We start from the raw sequence: 6,190 nt of genomic DNA, 5'->3' as shown, positions 1-6,190 counted from the left end.
ACTAGCGATGTTCTACCTTTTGGTGCCTTCTCCAACTTTGTCAGGGAGGCAGAGGAATCAGAATACAAATGCAAGTGCTGTGCAGCATACCAACCAAAATGGTACATTTACTAGGATTTGTGTTGAAATATTTAACCAAATATATTTATTTTGCCAGTGATTTGTACTAGACTATCAATTGGTAGTTGTTTACTCATGATAATTTAAGCTCAAATAAGAATAAATTAAACAATATACTCTCTACATGTTGTAAAAGAACATGAGAAAAACAAACATTTAAGCATTTATTATTCACATAATGTTTGGAATCATCTTTATGGTAATTTCTTTTCATATACAGTCTATTAATTTGACATATTTTTTACTAAACTTAAAGTTTTCTTGTGACTCAGAAAACAGCAAAATAGGAATACACCAATATGTTAAAACTTAGAACCCTCACAGTTTAGAAATAAAGATTCCTTTAAAGCGAATATGTAAGTAAATTTCCATAAAATTTGTCAATATAAACTTGGCCCTGACTAACTTGGACTTAGAAAATTAGAGGACCTTCAACTATAGGTAATGATTGAACCACAAAGATGTCCCCCAAGAAAGCTCCAAAGCAGTTTAAATAATTATGTCAAACTGGGAAAAGGAAACCTGTGTTCATATGTGTTGATGTCCTTAGCCAAGAGGAGAGGATTTATAGGAGGAGAATGGAGTGGTGGTTGTTCTGAGGTCAGCAGTATCTTGGTGAAAGAACATGGGGGTGTGTGTATGTGTGTGTGTGTGTGTGTGTGTGTGTACCTGTGTGTGTCTGTGTCTGCTCATCTGTGTGTGTATGTGGGGGCTGATGGGGATGGCCACCTGGGTTGAAACAGAAATCCAGCCTGTATCCAGATGGAGAAGGACAAGTATCAACTCCTCAAAAGAAAGAGGGCAGGTCACCCTGCTAACCCTGCTCCTCAGCCATGGGGAAATCCTTTCTCAGGTCAAGCTGAACTGAGACTTCAATCAGGAGCCAGAGATGAAGCTCCTCCTGTCCCAACAACATGGACACAGAGCCTAGTTTATGAAAAGAGATTTAGGAGCTCACCTTGCATATTTCTGGCCTTGGGCAATAGAATAATTCCAAAATTTCATCTTCTAGTCAAGATTTTACTATATAGCACCATTTATTTTCTCAGTGACTCAGACTATAGTTTGTCAAGAACCCATATAAATGAAGGTTCCTGCAGTTAGAAAGACTGAGGTCAGAAAGGGCTGATAAAAGGCAAGAAGTAAATTGATGCACTCTCTTATCTATGCATTAGATTTGGAGATTTATAGGAAAAAGTGAAGGCAACATTTGTGTGTGCTTTCTCGCCAAATCCATCATCTTCCCACAATTATCCTCCTCCCATTGTGTTTGATTAATGGTAACACCAGGCACTAATTCATCTACGCTGGAGATCTGGGTGATCTAGTGGACTTCCATTTCTTCTAATTACTCAAATCCAGCTACTCCCTAAATCTTGTTAACTCCATTTCCTTCAGACCTCAAACACTTGTCTACTCTTTTTTCTCCATTTCCATTGTCAAAAACTCAACCCAAACTGTCATTGGAGGGTTACTGGTATACTCTGAGACACGAAGTCTCACTGAAATCTGATTTAGGTATTATTTAGATGAGACATTAGGCTTTAGTGTTGGTGCTGGGATGAGTTAAGGTCTTCGAGACTGTTGGGATGGGATGTATCTTGCATGTGAGAAAGACATGAATTCTGGGAGACCATGGGGGAATGCTGTGGATTGAATGGTATCCTCCAAAATTCATATGCTGAAGCCTTAACACACAATGTGACTGTATTTAGAGATAAGACCTATAAGGAGGTAATAAAGATTAAATGAGGTCATAAGGGTGGAACCTCAATTCAATAGGATTAGTGTCCTTATAAGAAGAGGAATCAAAGTGCCCTGTACACAAAGGGTCATGTGAGCATGATGAGATAGCAGCACCCTAAAAGTCTCAGAAGAAGAGGCCTCAAAAGCAACCCTAACTTTGGACTCCTAGCTTCCAGAACTGTGAGAAAATTAAATTATTTTGTTTAAATAGTCCAACCTGTGGTAACTTGTTATGACAGCCTGACCTGATTAATACAGATTTTGGAGGACATCCATTTCCTAAGTCCCCACCCTTACCTATTAGCATATCCTTGTATTTATACTATTCTTCCACATACTAGATTGCTCACCGATTTTCAGATTAAGGTTTTCTTCCCCCATAACTTTGTATTTCAACTACTCTTTTTCTTCTGGAACTAGTCTTTTTCACTTTGCTCTCTTTATAAATAATTGCTAAACCAGGGATAAATTAGAGGGATAAATTAGGAGTTTGGGATTAACATATGCACACTACTACATATAAAATAGATAACCAACAAGGACCTACTGTATAGCACAGGGAACTATACTCAATATTTTGTAATGGCCTATAAGGACAAATAATCTGAGAACAATAGATATATGTATGTACAACCGAATCTCTTTGCTGTACACTGAAACTAACACAACATTGTAAATCAACTATATTTCAATAAAAAACAACTTTTTAAAAGAAATTGCTAAGCTAAAATTTCTCCTGCCAGTATAAAGCAAGTTGACCACTCTTTCCTTGTATTTTATAACTAAATCTACTAAGCATTTAAAGATGGAATTATTTATTTACAGGCTTCTTTTCTTTCCATTAGACTATGAGCTAATTGTCACAGAGTGCTTTGGAATTGAACAGACCTATGTTTGAATCCTAATTCTATAACTGATTATCCTTCTAAGTTAAACTATCCAAGTAAATTGAATAAGATAACTAGCTTATTATGCTAATATACATTTTGAGATCACATGTTCATGTTGACATATTTGATGTTAATAATGTTATCATTTTTCATTTATTAGTAAAACACAGGTTTTGACACAGATTGAGCTGGCAATACTTGTTTATTGCAAAAATCACATTGCAATAATGAACAAATGAGCAAATAAATTAATGGAGAATTGGAAACTGTGATAAAAGCACCTAAAAAAAAAAAGGAAGAAAGAAAATCAATACAAACAAGAAAGTATAAGTGACCCTAAAGAGTAATATGGTACATAATCTCAGAGGTTGTGATGGTTAGTAGATGATCTTCGAAGTAACTTTTCACACTTTGCCTTGAAACATTTGGCCCCTTTTTGCCCCAAAATTGAATATGCGTGGTAGCTTTTGCAACAAATGTAACTTGTTATTATTGCATTTTATGCCCTTCCTTGGGTGTATCATATGTTCCTGAACCTTGTTTTCCTTCACTAATTAGAAAAGCAGTCAAGATTTGAGGGTGCAAGGAAATGGATTAGATTTTGCAATTAAAAACAGTTGAGCAACATTTCAAGAAAATGCAGTGGAGGCAAATTTTGGCTGATAGAACAGATATATTAGAAACTATAGTCTTTATCTTTCTTTAAAAAAAAAAATATGGTGAAAGACCTTGAACCAACAGAGTTCTCCACTTACCACTTAAACTCTCAGTAATAGGAGATTAGTTTACAAATCTAGGCATGATGGAACATTTTCCAGTCCTTCCTTTCATGTTTTTGAAAAATGTTTAACAATTGTTCCTTCTTCCTGAAACGATTAACTAACATCTTAACTAGCTTACTTTCCCTGTACATTTATTTGTCACATGGCATTTATCACGCTGCATCTCAATGCATGATTAGGTGTTGATCTTGACTGCTGAACTGCATTTCCCACTGTTCCCTTCTCTGTGTGTTGTTGGTTAGCATGGGCCACACAGACTTTGAAGCCAGGTTTGAAGAATGCAAGCACAACAGCAGCTACTCTGTCATTCACACACACAGTTACAGACCCTCAGGTGCCCCTCATTGCAGGAATCATTGCCCAGGCCTGCAATAGTGCCTTCCCTTGGGGGTCCTCACTCAGCTTCTCCAGCTCCTGGACAATTGTGTGCAATTCAACTCCATGAGAAGGGCCTCCGGTTCTGCAGAAGAGCCGTCCCACTAAAGTCAGGGGAGACAAGAACTTGCTTGAGAACAGCTCATCCTCTTGGGCTCCACTTCACTTTCCTGAGTCCCAGCTAGCTCTTTCTCTCCTACCTTACACCTTCAGAGCCATCTTCTCATCCTAACTGCCTGCCCTAAGGGCTTCAAGCACCAGCATCAGATGTGAAGGCAGTGGCCTCAGACAAGATGCTTAACCAACTGCAATAATTGCACAAGGCCAACTCTCTGTACCAGATCCCTTCACAGATATATATATACACACACACATATACATTATCAAATGAGAGTTCGTGTGACCGATGCACAGTGAGGTCAAACAAACTGAAAAGTTGGAGTTTGGAGAGAGAAAAGTTTATTGCAGGGTCAAGGAAGGAGAACGAGTGGCTCATGCCCTCAAAACCCCAAACTCCCCCAAGGGTTTCAGAAAGGCATTTTTAAAGTCAAGGTGAGGGAGAGATGTGGTTAGTTGTTGCAGACTTCTTGGTGTCGGAATCCTTTGTTCTTTCATCTGTTCAGGTAGGTCAGGTCACGATGTTCCTGTAAACCTCCAACAAGACCAATGTTATTCTCTGTTATGCAAATTTTTATCTTTATATGAATGGACTCTTAAAAGTCAGAGCCCTGAGAATGGGCTCTCCTGTATATTTCAGGCTACAGGCAACATTCTTTTACAAAAGGTGCATAGCCAGCAGGACTAAGCACAGGCAACAGAGCACAAAGGTTAAACTAAAAGGAACAGATCTAATATGGAGTGAGATTTGTTCTTCCCAATGACATAGATACATATGTACACATACATATATACATGTAAACATATGTAATGTGCATTTATCAAAAAAGCAGAACCGTATAAGTGTATAGTTATATGTCTGCATAGGTCAGCACTATAGATATCTCCATCTATCTGATAGAACTCAGCATTAGCCATGGTCAGAAGTGTTGCTGTGTAGGGACTGTTACAAACCACTGTATCATCAGAGACAGGTACATCGTCTAACACATAGTAGATGCTACCTATAATAAAACGTAACAGAATATTTCGTTTCAAAACAGAATACAGTTCAAAATATATTTTGAAACAAAAAGCTAAATAAATGAATGGGAAAATTCCCCAGGCAAGTTTCTCACAAAATAATGCAAAGTTATATAAGCAGGATATAAAAACACAGTTTAATATTGAAGTATTTGTAGGGCAATTGCTTGTTTAGGTAGTGTTTGAATACCTGGAGCTTGCCTTTAAAAGAGAATCAGGGGCTTCCCTGGTGGCGCAGTGGTTGGGAGTCCGCCTGCCGATGCAGGGGACGCGGGTTTGTGCCCCGGTCCGGGAGGATCCCACGTGCTGCAGAGCGGCTGGGCCCGTGAGCCATGGCCGCTGAGCCTGCGCGTCCGGAGTCTGTGCTCCACAGCGGAAGAGGCCACAGCGGTGAGAGGTCCACATACCACAAAAAATAAATAAATAACCCTTTTGATTTATTAAATCTTTAAAAATAAGATTCTTTTTCTAAAAATCATACATAAATAACCTGCTTTGAGGGCTCCCATTTCTATAAGACCTCTGTAATATATTTTTTTCTCCTGTTAATCTGCCTTGTGTCAATTTAATTATTAGATCAGCCAAAAGAACTCAAGAGGGTTAGGGATGAAATCTCCCCCTCCCTTATGAGACTGTAATATATATTTTAAAACAACTGCATACATTTGAATATGAATTGTATATCGATTAGATGACACAATAAAATGTTATTTTTTTGACCCAATCATGGCATTGCAGTTTGTGGGAGAATATACCTCCCTTTAGAAAAAGCATGCTGAGTACTTGGGGGATGAAATGTCCTGATAAAGAGGTAGGCAAAGGGACCTCAGCAGTGTGACAAAATGTTAACACATGGTAAATGTTGCTGAAAAGTGTTCGCTGTAGTATTTGTTTAACTTTTCTGTAAATGCTTAAGTTTTCAAAATAAATCAATGCAGAAAAATAAAATCCCTCTCTTCTTTTCCCTTTCTGTTTCTGATACGAAGGGAGGAAGATGTGTGGGCAATAGATTTATTGACATACAGTTTATACTCACCATTTACATTGTGTATTTACAAATTCATATACTTGCCGAAAGTTCTTTGTAACCTCAGAATCAATACCTGTGACATTTTCCTGGTCATTTACTCACAGGCA

Source organism: Orcinus orca, chromosome 9 (assembly GCF_937001465.1).
Source record: "Orcinus orca chromosome 9, mOrcOrc1.1, whole genome shotgun sequence".
Classification (NCBI taxonomy): Eukaryota; Metazoa; Chordata; class Mammalia; order Artiodactyla; family Delphinidae; genus Orcinus; species Orcinus orca.
This window is presented reverse-complemented; position numbering follows the sequence as displayed.